The sequence below is a fragment of the Schistocerca gregaria genome, chromosome 2 (assembly GCF_023897955.1).
Source record: "Schistocerca gregaria isolate iqSchGreg1 chromosome 2, iqSchGreg1.2, whole genome shotgun sequence".
NCBI lineage: Eukaryota > Metazoa > Arthropoda > Insecta > Orthoptera > Acrididae > Schistocerca > Schistocerca gregaria.
Window position 1 is genome coordinate 867,850,485 of NC_064921.1, and position 18,341 is coordinate 867,868,825.

The window sequence follows — 18,341 nt, forward strand, 5'->3', positions numbered from 1 at the left end:
AACTCGTCGGAAATGAATCGTAGCAGGTGAACCCGGACTTTGATTGCAATAGCAACACTTCTGTTGTCTGAATCTGATAAACGATATTTTATTCAAAATGATCTCCATTACAATTTACACATTTCTACCACCTTTCCGTCAGACTATGGATGACACCCAAAAAGTAAAAAATAAAAAAACCGTTCTTTTGATGTGAATCAGTCAGCGAACCATTTTAGCACATTTTCATACAATTGACGCGTTGTTCAGTCAGAGGGTGTTCCAACGATGCAAATAGATGATAATCGGACGGAGCCAAGTCTGGAGAACAAGCCGCATGCCCTAGTATTTCCAAAGTGAATGCCTCCACTGTTTCCCTGACCCATTTTGCTATTTGTGATGGGGACTTATCATGGAGCAGTATGACTGTGTGTTGTCTTTTTCCATACTTCGGTCGATTTAAACCGATCATTTACTGTTGGTAGCGACCAATGTTTAACGGTTTCACCCGGTTTCAGCAGCTCATTTCCCCTTGTAGAGGGGAAAAAGGCATTTCTGGCCAAGAGAAGACTACTAATATCAAATACCGGCCTTAATTTGAGGAAGAAATTTCTGAAAAGTACGTCTGGAGTACAGCATTGTATGGTAGTGAAACATGGACTGTGGGAAAACCGGAACAGAAGAGAATCGAAGCATTTGAGATGTGGTGCTATAGACGAATGTTGAAAATTAGGTGGACTGATAAGGTAAGGAATGAGGAGGTTCTACGCAGAATCGGAGGGGAAAGGAACATGTGGAAAACACTGATAAGCAGAAGTGACACGACGATAGGACATCTGCTAAGACATGAGGGAATGACTTCCATGGTACTAGAGGGAACTGTAGAAGGCAAAAACTGTAGAGGGAAACAGAGATTGGAATACGTCAAGCAAATTATTGAGGACGTAGGTTGCAAGTGCTACTCTGAGATGAAGAAGTTAGCACAGGAAAGGAATTCGTGGCGGGACGCATCAAACCAGTCAGTAGACTGATGACAAAAAAAAAAATAGACGACACCATTCTGATCCCACAAAACACGGAGCATTGCCTTTTTTTTCAAAGCGATTTGGTGTTGCAGTGGACGCCGATGGTTTATCTGGATTCACCCATGATTTACGACGCTTATGATTCTCAAAGTATATCCATTTTTCATCACCTGTCAGTATTCAATGGGGGAAACGACTTCTTTTGTATCTGGCGAGCAGAATTTCTCAAGTGGTCTTTCGATTTTCTTGCTGTCTTTCATTCAGTTCATGCGGAATCAATTTCCCCACTTTCTGCACTTTTCCCACAGCTTTCAACCGAAGAGAAACGACTTTCTGCGTCACATTCAACTGTTCGGCGAGCTTCTCTTGAGATTGAGTATCATCCTCAACCTGTAATTCGTTGGACCTTTTTCTGTGGTTTGCCGGGCTCGTCGTTTCCCATGTCAAAATCACCACTTTTGAAAATTTTTTAACAACACGAAACACTGTATTTTCCCAAGAGCATTTTCGGCGAAAGCTTCGACAAGCATTCCATGCGATTCTGCAGCAGTTTTCTTCAAATGATAATAGAAAACCAATGCTGTCCGCAAATCGTAGTTAATTGGCACAAAACTTTACACATTTACGAGTTTGAAACAGGTACTGAAGTATGGAACTCGGGTTACTGTGTGTTGACATTCGTCGTCAGCCGTTACAGAAAGCAGACGGCGCTGCAGACGCGGTCCCACTAGAGAGCCTGTATAGGGACAAAGTGGCCAACCAGACGTTACGGCGGCCATTTTTCTGCCAAACTGCGGGCGGGTCTTTTGAATGGCCAGTAGTGGAGTACACACTCACCGAATCAAAAGCACAAGACAATATGGCGAAATCATTCGTTAAATGCCTTTGTTTATAAGAAGAGTGTGTTATAATAATTTTCTCACAGCCAATTTACAGGTCTGTTTTTAAATTTAACTGTGTATATTGAAGGTTGTTTTATATGTAGTAAAAAGCAAAAACGACTCACTTCGAATAGATAAGAGTGGTTTCCACAAGGCTCCTGTTTGATTTATGTCAGCGCTGTTGACTGCGACTGCCCACTGCTTTCGTCTTTCTTCATTGCGTGGAAATGCTCCCATGCGAAATCCACCTTCGTCTCTATTGGAACAACCAAATGCAGCACAACCTGGCATCGTTTACGAACGTCTGCAGAACGAATTACAGATGTTAAAAACAATAGTGTACAATTACTAACGTGTTTACGTCAATCATGTGGGCCTACCGACTTCATCACAAAACGCTTCATTATCTCAACTAGTATTTAAAATCGCAAACGCTAATTACGTACTAAAAACGATATACAACTAAATCGAGCATGCATGCACAACGCATAACAAGTCTCTCAATAATTCAAATACCTTTTAATCGTTTCCAAAAGTCCTCTAAACTTCAATTCAACTCAAAAGCACGCGAACATAGGAAGAGAGAGAGACGTTTGGCGCCATTTTTCTGCCAAAGGTAATCAACCAATCACGGGCAACTTCACCTATGGCCACTCTCTCTGTACACAGGCTCTCCAGGTCCCACGGGTTCTACACTGACGGCTAACACCATCTATAGCGAAATTCCGGTTTCATACTTCTACATCTGGTAAGGGGCGAAGCACGATAGGCTTAGTGTAAAACTCCAAACCTGTCAGTCTCTTTGATATCTGTGTCACAAAAACTTTTTGAGAAGGCAATGAGTAAAAGTGCGGGAACTCATTTTAGGACGAGAGCTGGATTTCTAAGCACAACGGTTTCAACGTCGAACAACAGTATCTGGACTGGTCACTCGCTGCTTTACCGTTCCACGATAACGTTTCAGTACTATTTCCTGCATAACACTGTGAGAGCTACCAACACACAGGTCAGAAATGCTGAATCGCGCAACTGTGTTATCGGACATCTTTTTCAAGGCTGCTCCTAGCTCACATACTTTAATTCTGCACTAAAATCGAGCAGTGGCAAAAGTATCCTGCGGTGACCGGAGCTCATATGCACAAGTATAGGTTCGTCTGCAATGGTAAAGACAGCACTTGGTTTACGTAGGTATTTCTGCTTGGTAGAGTGAGACTTATGTTTTGCATTTCATTTTACTTTATGGTGTAGAAAAGCTGTGTCACTAACAGAAATATGACCTTAAATTGTACGCCATATATGGGAAAAAATTTATTTTGAACGTCTCGTACGAATATTGCAGACCGGTATCAGACACTCAATACGCCACTGAACAAAAACGCTTACATTATACAGATACAGATAGGTAATTACATCACTAATTAAAGAGACATATAACGTGTCAAGGAGGTTTACACAGAAAATAAATAATATCTACGACAGCGCTTATATTTTTACAATGTTCTTACGTTTTTTTCATAAAGCTAAAAATTTCATGAGGCAGATGAAATATCGACGGGTGAGAGTGTGAATACTGCTTTACGATAGAAAATGTGAATGACGGTACAAACTGTTCTAATTTGTCTTCTGCTATAAGCTAATATGGGAAGATTACCTGCGGCAACGTCACTGCTAATTACTTGCGTCGTGTACGTCATAACAGAGCTATAACAGTTTCTGCGTCCGTTTAGCTTCACCCTTCCTCCACCCTGTTCCTCCGCCCCCTCCCCACCCTTGCTCCATGTCCCGGTTTAGCATCTAATAAACTGCAGAGTCGACGATTTAATCAATAATCTCGCTTACTGAAAATATGAGTCTGTGTCAGTTAAAGGATTACATGTTGGGCTCTAGCGCTCAGTTCATTATCTGTCGATAACCCTGCTATTACAATAGGAGCGTGTATGTAGCTGAGCAATACAGCAAGCACGAGGTAGGTGCCAGTGAAGCGGTGTAACAAACTCAAAACGCCAGGCTCCATTATTAATCCTCCAATTATGCTGCTTGCTGGGCACCCGACAAAGGGAATTACCAATGAGTGATTAAGCCATACGTAGTGCTATCTGTGACCATCTGACCTCGCAAATTGGCAGCGTGGATGCGGAAAAAAACTGAACGGAAAAATTACGACACCACTTCAAACGCTGAGGTGCTAACATACGTAATTTGCCGTGCCGTCAGTTAGCGTCTGGGTAAATTGCGAATAATGACAACAGTGTGAAACTACGAGGGTTATTCGGAAAGTAAGGAACGATCGTAGCGGAATGGAAAATACAGTGATAATCTGATGAAGCGTTGCACAGATGCATTGGGCACTGAGTCTAGTAAGCCCGTCGATTGCATCATGCCCCTCTTTTCAGTTCTGAGCTTACAGTGAGAACGTAAAGATGGCTAGGAATTAGCGTCTCCCGCCAAGTACGAGGGCCTGGCGAAAGATTTCGCCTGAAACTATGGAATCCACATAACTGTCATGCAGTTCGTTCTACACGACAATTCTCGACCGCACTCTGCTGGGGCAATGAAGATGCTCCTGCGGTGTTTTCGATGGGACATGTTTGATCACCCACAATGCAGCCTATAATTTGCTACGCCTCAGGTTTATCTCTGCTCAAATGAACCGCAGGCTATGAAGAGAATATTTTGACACATACAGCGAGCTGCAGTCCAGAGTAGAAAATTGTCGAAAAGCACTGGCGGATGTTTTCTATAACGCAGGAATTGAAAAGTTGGTACATTGCCACGACAGGTGTCTCAATCTGAGCGGCGACTGTGTAGAGAAGTTGCTGGAAGGTGTAACTAACCGTTTCAAATAAAACTGTTTTGATTTTCACTGATTTTCCCTACTTCTGTTTGTGCCCCAAATTCTTCTTCTCTCCAATATTATTCAGTACCTCCTCATTAGTTATGTGATCTACCTATCTAATCTTCTGCATTCTTCTGTAGCACCACATTTCGAAAGCTTATATTCTACATCTACATGGCAACTCTCCAAATCATATTTAAGTGCTTGGCAGAGGGTTCATCGAACCACCTTCACAATTCACTGTTATTTCAGTGTCTATTAGCGCGCGGAAAGAACGAACACCTATATCTTTCCATACGAGCTCTGATTTCCCTTATTTTATCAAGGAGATCGTTTCCCCCTATGTAGGTCGGCGTCAACAAAATATTTTCTCATTCGGAGGAGAAAGTTGGTGACTGGAATTTCGTGAGAAGATTCCGTCACAACGTGAAACGCCTTTCTTTTAATGATTCAAAAATGGTTCAAATGGCTCTGAGCACTATTGGACTCAACTGCTGTGGTCACCAGCCCCCTAGAACTTAAAACTACTTAAACCTAACTAAGCTAAGGGCATCACACACATCCATGCCCGAGGCAGGATTCAAACCTGCGACCGTAGCAGTTGCACGGTTCCGGATTGCGCACCTAGAACCGTGAGACCACCGCGGCCGGCGTTTATTGACGTCCAGCCCAAATCCTGTATCATTTCAGTAACACACTCTCCGATATTTAGCGATAATACAAATCGTGCTGCCCTTCTTTGAACTTTTTCGATGTACTCCGTCAGTCCTATCTGGTAAGAATCCCACACCTCGCAACAGTATTCTAATAGAGGACGGACAGGCGTAGTGTGGGCAGTCTCCTTAGTAGGTCTGTTACATTTTCTAAGTGTTCTGCCAATAAAACGTACTCTTTCGTTAGCCTTCCTCACAACATTTTCTATGTGTTCCTTCCAATTTAAGTTATTCGTAATAGTAATTCCTAGGTATTTAGTTGAATTTACGGACTTTAGATTTGACTGATTTGTCGTGTATCCGAAGTTTAACGAATTACTTTTAGCACTAATGCGGATTACCTCACACTCTTCGTTATTTAGGGCCAAATGCCAATTTTCGTACCATTCAAATATGTTTTCTAAATCGTTTTGCAATTTGTTTTGATCTTCTGATGACTTTATTAGTCGAAAACGACAGCGTCATCTGCTAACAACCGAAGACGGCTGCTCAGATTGTCTCCCAAATCTTTTATATAGATAAGGAACAGCAAAGGGCCTATAACACTAACTTGAGGAAAGCAAGAAATCTCTTCTGTTTTACTCGATGACTTTTCGTCAATCACTACGAACTGTGACCTCTCTGACAGAAAGTCACAAATCCAGTCACGTAACTGAGACGATATTCCATAAGCACGCAATTTCACTACAAGCCGCTTGTGTAGTGCAGTTTCAAAAGCTTTCCGGAAATACAGAAATATCGAGCTGAAATCCCTTGTCAGTAGCATTCAACACCTCATGCGAATAAAGAGCTAGCTGTGTTTCACAAGAACGATGTTTTCTAAATCCGGGTTGACTGTGTGTTAATAGACCGTTTCCCCCAAGGTAGTTCATAATGTTCGAACACAATGTATGTTCCAAAATCCTGCTGCATATCGACGTTAATGATATGTGCCTGTAATTTAGTGGATTACCCCTACTACCTTTCATGAATATTGGTGTGACCTGTGAAACTTTCCAGTCTTTGGGTACGGATCTTTCGTCGAGCGAACTGTTGCATACGATTGTTAAGTATGGAGCTAATGCAACAGCGTACTCTGAAAGGTATATAATTGGTATACAGTCTAGACCGGAAGAATTGCTTTTATTAAGTAATGTAAGATGCTTCACTACTCCGAGGATATATACTTCTACGTTACTCATGTGGGCAGCTGTTCTCGAATCGAATTCTGGAATATTTATTTCGTCTGATTTTGCGAAGGAATTTCGGAAGCCTGTGTTTAGTAACTCTGCTTTGGCAGCACTGTCTTCGATAGTATCTCCATACCAATCGCGCTGTGAAGGCTTTAATTGTCTCTTGCCGGCAACATACTTTACATACAACCAGAATCTCCTTTGGATTTTCTGCCAGGTGTCGAGACGAAGTTTCGTTGTGGAAACGATTATAAGCATCTCGCATTGAAGTCCACGCTAAATTTCCAGCGTCTGTATAAGACCGCCAATCTTCGGGATTTTGCGTCTGTTTAAATTTGGCCTGTTTGTTTCGTTGTTTCTGCAACAGTGTTCTAATCCGTTTTGTGTACCAAGGAACATCAGCTCGGTCGCTTTCTTATTTATTCGGTATAAAACTCTCAATTGCTACCGATACTATTTCTTTGAATTCAAGCCATATCTGGTCTACACTTATATTATTAAATTGGAAGGAGCGGAGATTGTCTCTCAGGAAGGCGTCAAGTTAATTTTAATCTGCTTTTCTGAATACGTATATTTTTCGTTTATTTTTGGAGGATTTGGGGATTACAATATTCAGTCTCGCTACGACAATCCTGTGTTCAATAATCCTTGAATCGCCGATGCTCGTTATTAACTCAGGATTATCTGCTGCTAAGAGGTCAAGAGAGTTTCACAGCCGTTTACTATCCGCGTGGGCTCATGAACTAACTGCTCGAAATAATTTTCAAGGAATGCGTTTAATATCATTTCGGATGATGTTTTATGCTTACCTCTGGAGTTAAACATGTAATTCCTCCAACATATCCAGGGTAAATTAAAGTCATAACCAACTATAATCTATGAGTTGGGTATGTGTTTGAAATCAAACTCAAATTTTCTTTGAACCTTTCAGCAGCTGTATCATCTGAACTGGGAGATCGGTAAAAGGAACCAGTTATTATTTTATTCCGGTTGCCAACAATGACCTCTGCCCATACTAACTCACAGGAAGTATCCATTTCAGTTTCGCGACAAGTTAAACTACTTCCATCAGCAACAAACAGGCCATCGCCAATCGTGTTTAGCCTATCTTTTCGGGACACCGTTAGGTTCTTCGCAAAAATTTCGGCTGAGTTTATATCCGGCTTTAGCCAGTTTTCAGTGCCTATAATGATTTGAGCATCAGTGTTTTCTATTAGCGCTAGGAGCTATAGTACGTTCCCAACACAGCTACGACAATTTACAAATATTACACCGATGGTTCCTGGATCTACGTTCTTCCTGTGTTCAGCCTGCACCCTTTGTGACTGAACACCTTTTGTGTTTTCCCGAGACCCTCTAACATAAAAACTGCCCAGTCCATGTCACACAGCCCCTGCTACACGTGTAGCCACCTCCTGCGTATAATGGACACCTGGCCTATTTAGCGGAACCCGAAACCTAACCACCCTTTGGCGCAAGTTAACGAATCTGCAGCTTGCATCTGCAGCCTACACGGTAACAGAACCGTCTGAGCGTCTGCTTCAGACCCTCCACCCGGCTCCATACCAGAGGTCCGTAATCGGTTCTGTCGACTGTGCTGCAAATGATGAGCTCTGCTTTCTGTTTGCAAGCAAGACTGGCAGATTTCACCTCTTATGTTAGCCGCTCGAAAGCAGAGGGAATCTCTTCTGACCCAAAGTGACACACATTATTGGTACCGACGTGAGCAACCACCTGCATTTGGCTACACCTGTGCTCTTCATGGCGTCCAGCAGGACTCGTTCCATATATGGAATGACTCCACCCGGTATGCACACGGAGTGCACATTGGTTTTCATTCCCTTCTTGCCAGGCACTTCCCTAAGGGGCCCCATAACGCGCCTACCGTTGGAGCTCCCTACTACCAATAATCCCACCCTCTGTGACTGCTGGGATCTCGCATGCTGAGTGGTTTCCTCTGAAACAGGACAGGCGACACAATGTGGCTCAGTGACAGTGTCAGCCACAGACAGCACGTGGAACCTGTTTGTCAGACAAACCGGGGAGATCTTACGTGCGGCCTCCTGGGAAGTCTTTCTCCGCCTCCCACTCGACCACCACCTTCATATACCTTCAGCGAAGGCGGCACACTCAGAAACACACACGTGTGGTGACTGAGGGCGTTGTGTGCATGATAAAGAAATCAAAGTCACTTTTACCATTGGGCATTTATGCAGACCCGTACAGAGATGCTCGGGAATTTCAACTTCGACGTGCATGAACGTAAACAGTATCAACGTAAAATAGCTAACGACAAAACTATGATGTACATATTTAAAAATAATACTTCGAAACGGAATACAGAAGTCTGTTTTTTGGGCTGTACTTTGTACAACAGAAATTTATTACATAGTAATACATGACGTAGTGACATAAACTGATATAATACTCCCCAATTTCCATCAGATTTAAATGGTTAAATTGTCACGAGTGTTCCGCCACATATTTGTTAGTCGTTTTCAAGTGGTGATTGCAATTACACTTATTCATTGACATTGGCTTGGGAGTACTCAAACTGAATAGTTGGTTGAGTTCAACCACTTGATGCAGCTTGAAAATGGAGAGAAATTTATCATCCACATTCAGTAAATTGTAATAATATTTTCCGTGTTAAAAACAAAGATAACTTTCGTCCCACGGACATGTAAAATCATGTTTCCTATTGAATTCAGTGTTCTAGCAACATATTACTTTCATTAAAATTACTATGGTACAGTGAAACATTTCCCAATGATTATAATTTTTTTCTATTTTAAGCTGTAATCTGCCGTGCTTTGTCGTAGTCCCTTTTTGGGTCAATACAATTTTTTTCCAAAATCCATCACGGTGTGTGATCTCTTTAAATCCCAATTAACGGAAACCTTTCGATAAAACACACTGCCTCACAAAAAGAAAATGAAGCATCCAGAACGGAGGTGGAAATGAAAAGAAATTTCACGGGCTGAGAGGCTATATGATTTTATTTCAGTGATGACAAAATCGCGTCACATTTACGAAGAACCTGGCAACAGATCCCACTTATTAGTACCATGTACCACTAACTGTTGGCTGGATGTATAAACCGTTTAGAAAGGGAAGGGTGTCATAAAGCCGTCGTATCCTCCCCTGTGACCAGCTAATCCGCTTGATGTCCTGGATGCTGACATTGTAGTAGACTTGATGGTCCCACAATTATTATATCGGGCATAGATCTGGGGATCTTGCTGGCGACGGAAGTGCCTCAATTTCCCGCTGCACGGGGAAATGTAGGTATACTTCCGTTGCTAATTATAAGTGCAAAACTGCGAATTTTATGACGGTATGGAATTGTATTTTTCCGTCTGAACGAAATTTGTCTGAACGAACCTTATGAAAAGGAGTACTCCTGTACGTTTCACAGATCGAATTGGCACCTGACCTACCTTACTAATCAATTACCAGTATAAGCAGACAAATTTTTCATTGATATAAATTTCAGTTGTGCACATTACTGAGAGCTTTTCATCGTTCCCTAGTGGTGAAACTTTTACTTGTGTATTACGTGGAAAGAATCAGTTCTATGTGTCATGTAAAACCATCTTTATTTATAATAATAACTTCATAATAAAAATTTTGGGTCTTTCGTGGGCACTCGTTGGAAGACTGGCTGTTGGTTTGTACCTCTGTGTCTCCGGCTGAAGAATTATTTCAATGATTTTTCCAACATTTCGTCGTCAGAGTGTCTGGCATTGTCCAATATATGAGCAGCTGTACAGCCGTCTTAGACTGTTTGATGATGATGTTATCGTTTGTCGTCTAGTAAAGTTATCAGAACATTAAAACCAAACGTAAAACGATTTAGATAAAATGTCTGTATGGCGCGAAAATTGGCAGTTCGTCCTAAAGAATGCAATTTGTGATGTCATCCACATGAGTGCTAAAGAAATCCTTTAAACTTGGGTTACACGATACCTCAATCAAATCTAAAGGCCGTAAGTTCAACTAAATACCTAGGAATTATAGTTACGAACAACTTAAATTTGAAAGAATACATAGAAAATGTTATGGATAAAGCGAACCAAAGACCGCCATTTATTGGCAGAACACTTGGAAGATGCAACAGATCTACTACAGAGTCTGACTACACTATGCTTGTCCGTCCTCTTTTGGAGTACTGCTGTACGGTATACGACTCGTGCCAGATAGGATTAGTGGAGTACATCGGCAAAGCTCAGAAAAGGGCAGAACGATTTATTTTATCAGGAAATAGTGGAGAGATGTCACGAACATGATACAGTATTTCTGGTGGACGTCATCAAAACAAAGGCGTTTCTCATTGCGGCGGGATCTTCTCACGAAATTTCGATCACCAACTTTCTCCTCGGAATGCGAAAATATTTTGTTGATGCCGACCTACACAAGGAGAAACGAACATCTTAATGAAATAAGGGAAAGGCATAGGTGTTCGTTTCTTTCGCGGGCTGTTCGAGAGTGGAGCATAGAGAATTAGTGTAAAGGTGGTTCGATGAAGCCTATGCCAGGCACTTAAGCGTGATTTGTAAGGTAGCCACGTAGATGCAGATGTAGATGTAGATGAAGATTCACCTTTCTTTCTGCTGGTGAGGCGTAAGAAGAATCATTGAACGAACGTCGATCGAAGATACCGAGAGAACCAACAGGCAACATGTTTAACTTCCTCTCCGTGTAAATGTCTCAATAGAGTTTGGTCACCATGTCTTTTTCCTTGTTTTCTTTAGTGATAAGTCATTCCTTTTCTCATATTTGTCGTCATGTCACATCTACCTCCCCCCACCCCTTTTACTCCTCAGTCTTTCCTTGGAATGTATCGGTTTGTTTTCCTCTTTCTGATATATTTCATGAAAGTTATTGCATCATTTTGTCTGTCGTACATTTCAGCATTCGTGACTCTGTTGAATTTACTCACATTTTCATCGCACCACTTTCCGAATGGAAAGCAAATATGTTCAGGCTACTCAGTTGCCATTACGCGGCTGTGAGTGCACTCCGCTCCAGTCCTCTCACTAACGAAATATCCCTGGCAGTACCGGGAATCGATCCACGATCCGCCGCATGGCAGTCAGCCGCGTTGAGCACTCAGATGCGGGAGCTGAGCCTTTACCGATGCTTTCGAAATTTTTATATTCTTTCTCTTTTAATGTGGTGGTCTGGCATCTGTATCTGACCCTCCTTAATATCCAAATTTCTGCGCTATTAAAAACTAAATTCCAGACAAAGAATTTCGCAGATCTTTTTCTCAGTTCCTATTGTTACCTTTCTCAGCAATCCTTTTATTTTCTCTACATATTTCTTTTGAATTTTCATCAAACTTGCTTCCTATGTAATTGAGGTTGCGTACTGGTTCATGTTCCCCGTTCCCCTGGACTGTGGATCTTTGCTATTTTGACCAGATTTTGCCTTGGGTATGTTCATTTGAATTTCACTGACAGACGTTTAATTGACTATTGAACAAATCTGAGCGGCGGAATCGAATTACTGGCGTTATTGATAGACGATTACGAATTTAATTTAAAAAATATTGAATTCTATTGCGGATAAAATGTGTTAGAACATGATAAATTGCTAGCAGTGCCGGTCGCTAATTCTTACAGGCATTTCATAAAAAAGAGAGAAACTACGCGGAAGATTTTTTAATATTCTTACAGAAACTGCACTAAGTAGTGTGAGAACAAACAAGTTCTTGGAACGTATGTTATGCTTAGCGGTTGCATCAGAGCTCGGCTCCTAACTTAGTCTCCACCCCCTCCCCCCCTTCCACCTCCCCATCCCCTGCCTTTCACACACACGCACACACACACACACATACACACAAACAAAAAAGTAAATATGTTCAAATAAGATATAATTAACATGAAAGCTCCAAAACTATCTGTAACAAGGGAACATATTTTTAATATTTTATTTTTCTGCTTTTTGCTATTATCAAGTGACCAGCAACAGAATTATAAGTAAGATATTCTATCTGCACTAGTACTTCCGTCTTGTTGGAAGTAACTACCACATTGCATCTATAGTATTTTTTTATGTCAAGTACAGGTAAGTATGCAATTTTTTGTAGTTACGGAACGTAAAAATAGTTCTTTGACAGCAAGATGAAGAGGTGTAGATGAAGAGGCATCATCGAGTCGCAATCTGTTTTCCCCCCAAGGATCTAATGGTACAAAGGAAAAGAAATTCATCAGTGAGTGCATGCAGCAATAGTGTTGCCAACAATTAAAGCGGGCTCTGTACCAGTTTCTAGTGCAAAAACAACCATAAAACCACAAACAAAAATGCCCCTACTTTCATAATCGCTAAAATTTCGACTATTTTTTTTACTTATTATGAAAGAAAACAGTAAGTATATTAGTAATTAGTTTCCTTTATGATTAAGCAACACAATATTCTTAATCATTAAATAAACATACAGTAAATAAACCAGCAAGTCTAAGTCAAGAACACACAAAAAGTTATATAATATCTGCTACTTATGTAAATGAATTCAGTTGAATCATTTTTGTCTGCATCATCATAATCAACAGTTTAAGATTGATACAATTCCTTAGTACCGATTTATTTTACAACTTTTATTGCACTTTCAAATTCTTTGCAGTATTTTTCCTCCAGCCTCAAACCATAGCGAATTAATATTAAGGTAAAAAATTCAACTTCATTCTATTCCTCTGCTTGTTTTTTATTATAGTCATAATGCTAAATAGTCTCTCAACATCGGCATTGGAATGAGGTAGTATCAGGAGAGTAATCGCAAAATTTGTCAATTCCTCAAATCTGGATTCCTCTTAAGCACTTTGAAATGCAATACTTTATTCCAATTTTTTTTTGTATTTTTGGTCTCGTTCCAGTTCAACAAATTAATCTTTCGCCACTGATAATCCACGTTTTCATCAACGTCAAATTTTCTGGCAACCTTTTTTTTCCTATCAGACTTATTATAAATGTTATACACCGATTACCAAAAAGTTCTTCATCTTCCCTTGGTAATCCTTTTTTTCACATTTCAAGCAACTGCTTCCCAAAACTGAATCCCAGATAATATCTTCAGTCGAAGAAATCACGAACATTTGAGTAAAAATATTAACTTCAGTTGATGGTAACGTAACTTTGCAGACCAGCATATCTATCAGGTTGGTCAATTGATCAAAAAATTTCGTGTGATCTGTATCTTTCGACTCGAACATTTTATTGACTCTGTTTATCTCAATTAATATTGGATATAAAAATTAAATATATGCATAATTAATAAGTTTCGGATACATAATGTGCAATAACTCTGCCATGTGACACGTTTCGCGCACTTTAGCTAGAAAAAAAATGTATTTTCAGCTCTGACCATTGCGTGTATATTCATGATACAGCGGATTCTATTGAGAACCACCTTGTCTGGCACGCTTGAACTATTTTTAACGGTTTCTGTCCATCGTTGATGGTTTTGTGTAGCTCCTTATAAAGAGACTGTCTGGAAGAGGGGTGACTAACCCATTCATATGTGCCTTTAATTAAAAACTCCAAATTTCTTGGTAAAAATTCTTTTGCACCAGTTGAAAGTGCCAGTTGCAAGGAATGCCACAAGCAACTTACTAAAATCAGGTGTGATACACCTTCTTTCAATTTCGTAAATACTCCAACCATGACAGAGGAATTATCTGTATCAATGCCCATTAAGTTTTCAAGCCGCAAATCGAATCGTTGAAGTGTATTATTTATTGCAGAGGCAATAGCTTAGCATTACACTTGTGCAGTTCAGCAAGTTCAAGGTATGTAGATTGCTGTAATTTACTGCAATAAACTATAATTAATCCCAAGTATTCATGTACAACGATATCGGTAGCTTCATCAATTAATAAGCTGAACGTTTGATCTCTGCAATCTCGTTTTAGAACATCACTGAAATGCGGTACTAACACGTTTTTTATAACTGAGGTGCACTTAGTTCGGCGCAGATGAATTTTTTCGTTATCTTTTTCATGACTAATTAATTACCTCTTCCAAATCGTTGACTATATGCATACTAGTATGCATGGCTGTGAATAATACAAGTCTTTATTCTTTCTTTATTTTATTCCCAGTGGAGTCTGATTTAAAAGTAATTTTAGGCTGCATACTTACAACCTGCAACAATTTACTTGGTCAGAGAGTGGTCAAAGATATATACCCAATCAATCAACGAATAACCAGTTACACAAGGGTTTGTAGGGAAGCAGCCTACTCACGACTTATAAAAGTCAGACCAGTCATTCCATTGTGTGTCAGCTAGTCCGCTGTAACTAACTCTGACGTCATAAATGTTTCGCAATACTTAAAAAATAAAGTAAATAACCTGAAGCATTTTTAGCATGTCAGGAGTAATACTAAATCAATATGCGTTGAATATCAGTTCAATAACTTTAACCATTTTCGAAATTTGGAAGTTTTTCTGTTAAAATCATTGGCGCAAGAGACAAATTTATATTTAAATTACTTTTGCATAATAATTTAGTAGAAACAGTATTCTGGATTTCACAAATTAAAATATTAGTTGAAATTCATAATTTTCTGGTTTTTATCTTAAAAATTAAGGAAGCAAGATAGATTAAGCAGGCGAATAAATAAAGCTACGATGTTTAAATTTAAGTAGAAGGGAGATCCGCTATAATCATAAAGATGTGAGGAGTTTCAACTGAATAACTATAAAACTATAGCGATAGCGTATCTCCAAAGGGCAAGTTCAGAGCTCGTCTACTATGTGTAGTGTAATTAAATTAATTATCTCGCCCAAAATATTTGACTTAGCCACGTCAGACTTTTATTATGATTACTTACCTGTGGGCGGATTGTACATTTAAATTGAGAGCTTCATTGACCATCAGCAAAGGAAGCAATGATTTATTCAATAACTTAAAGTGGTGCATTACTATCCCAGTGGCTAGTCGGGAGAGCAGATTTGATCAGGCGTTCCCTTAGCCGTCCGCACCACGGCTTTATATGTAAGAACGCTGCTCAAGAAGAAGGTCCCAGTTCTCTCCAGACTCTGATTAGCGCACCACCTGTGCCAGGAGTCGCGTCATGTCGGTATCGTTAATATATACAGCCTCAGATGCAGTAAGAAGTTACTCAGGATACGTGTAACCATGAAATCGTTTTCGAGTGAAGTGTTAATTTTGGGATGACGTTAATGATCTATCTGTAGTTTACGTATGTCGTATTTTCACGTGCAGCTGCAGGACAGACATTCTACCATTATTAGCGTGGTCTTTAATTAACATTATCATCAAATTGTGGCGATCATTCACTTAAACATTTAATTTGAACATTTATAGTTGCATCAGCGCATTAGTCTCTGAACAGCTCTGGTAGTTGGATTGTGTGGATTCTTTTTGGTATGTGACTTTCAGAATATATTGAACATTTTAGAGAGAATGGTTTTTGATTATGAATCCCAGACAATCTCCTGTTTCCTCAGAGCTATAAGCTGTAGCTATAAATGCATTTTTCAGATGAAGTTGGCACTAGGAATGCTAATTACAGGCTTCACGTTTTGCTAATCACTTTCTGGTTGCCAATATTGTAGTTAGAGAGCCAGTGTTGAGAATGGGAAACAACAGAAGTAAATAAATAATAGGAACATTAACAACTATTCCACCAGCCACCCCACATATCGTGCATCGACCGGGAAAGAAACTGAATAAAAGTGAAAGTGATTTTTAAATATTCGGATTCAGGAGTGAAATGCGACACGCAGCCGAGTAATAGAACAGTGATAGTGTTACGTGTGCATGTGGACGACGCAACTGGATTAACAACGCATCTGGATTGACGGAGCTGGCACTGAGTCTAGAGGCGGAGACGGCATCCCGAGAAGCCAGTTTCGCCTCACCGCACTCATCCAGAGCCGCGCCTGCAGTTGCGGGCCACGCAAACACACAGCAGCCGTCTGCAGTTCAACGCGCCGCGTCGCATCAGTTATCCTGGTACGCTGCGGCGGCAACGCCATACGTCATGCAGAAGGAATTAAGTTAAGTGAAAAGCTGTTAAAATTTTTACTAACCTGACTGTCGGCGATGGAACAGCCAGAAGAAACTGAGGTTATACTTAAATCAGAACCTATGTCTGTTGAAGGAACTGTAAATCCAGGCAACAGTTCAAGAGTAAATATGCATGAAAATAGGAATGTTAAAGTGAAATATGAAGTATTGTCTCCTGACAATAGTGTGAAAAGGGGCAATGATTCAATAATAGATACCCCTGTAGTAAAGCAGAAATCATAAATAGTTAATTTATTGGATGATAGTTTATCTGATGAGTTAAAAACGAAAGAGTCATCAGAGGTGGTAAAGTTTAAAAAGGACAAGTTAGATATGACTGATCAATCAGATGTTTCATTTCGTTTTGATGATTGTGGTATTGGAGCTAGTTTTTCGTCACCTGAGTGTGATAAAAAAAACCAGCTACTGAGCAACCCAAAGATACTGGGGCTATTGATTTAAATGTTATATTACAAGCAATAGTTACCAGTAAAGCTAAAATGACAACTGAATTAAAGTCTGAAATAACTGAGGTCAAAAGCAGTAATGCTGAATTAAAGTATGAGATTGTGGCCAGCCAAACTACACTCCTGGAAATGGAAAAAAGAACACATTGACACCGGTGTGTCAGACCCACCATACTTGCTCCGGACACTGCGAGAGGGCTGTACAAGCAATGGTCACACGCACGGCACAGCGGACACACCAGGAACCGCGGTGTTGGCCGTCGAATGGCGCTAGCTGCGCAGCATTTGTGCACCGCCGCCGTCAGTGTCAGCCAGTTTGCCGTGGCATACGGAGCTCCATCGCAGTCTTTAACACTGGTAGCATGCCGCGACAGCGTGGACGTGAACCGTATGTGCAGTTGACGGACTTTGAGCGAGGGCGTATAGTGGGCATGCGGGAGGCCGGGTGGACGTACCGCCGAATTTCTCAACACGTGGGGCGTGAGGTCTCCACAGTACATCGATGTTGTCGCCAGTGGTCGGGGGAAGGTGCACGTGCCCGTCGATCTGGGACCGGACCGCAGCGACGCACGGATGCACGCCAAGACCGTAGGATCCTACGAAGTGCCATAGGGGACCGCACCGCCACTTCCCAGCAAATTAGGGACACTATTGCTCCTGGGGTATCGGCGAGGACCATTCGCAATCGTCTCCATGAAGCTGGGCTACGGTCCCGCACACCGTTACGCCGTCTTCCGCTCACGCCCCAACATCGTGCAGCCCGCCTCCAGTGGTGTCGCGACAGGCGTGAATGGAGGGACGAATGGAGACGTGTTGTCTTCAGCGATGAGAGTCGCTTCTGCCTTGGTGCCAATGAAGGTCGTATGCGTGTTTGGCGCCGTGCAGGTGAGCGCCACAATCAGGACTGCATACGACCGAGGCACACAGGGCCAACACCCGGCATCATGGTGTGGGGAGCGATCTCCTACAATGGCCGTACACCTCTGGTGATCGTCGAGGGGACACTGAATAGTGCACGGTATATCCAAACCGTCATCGAACCCATTGGTCTACCATTCCTAGAGCGACAAGGGAACTTGCTGTTCCAACAGGACAATGCACGTCCGCATGTATCCCTTGCCACCCAACGTGCTCTAGAAGGTGTAAGTCAACTAACCTGGCCAGCAAGATCTCCGGATCTGTCCCCCATTGAGCATGTTTGGGACTGGATGAAGCGTCGTCTCACGCGGTC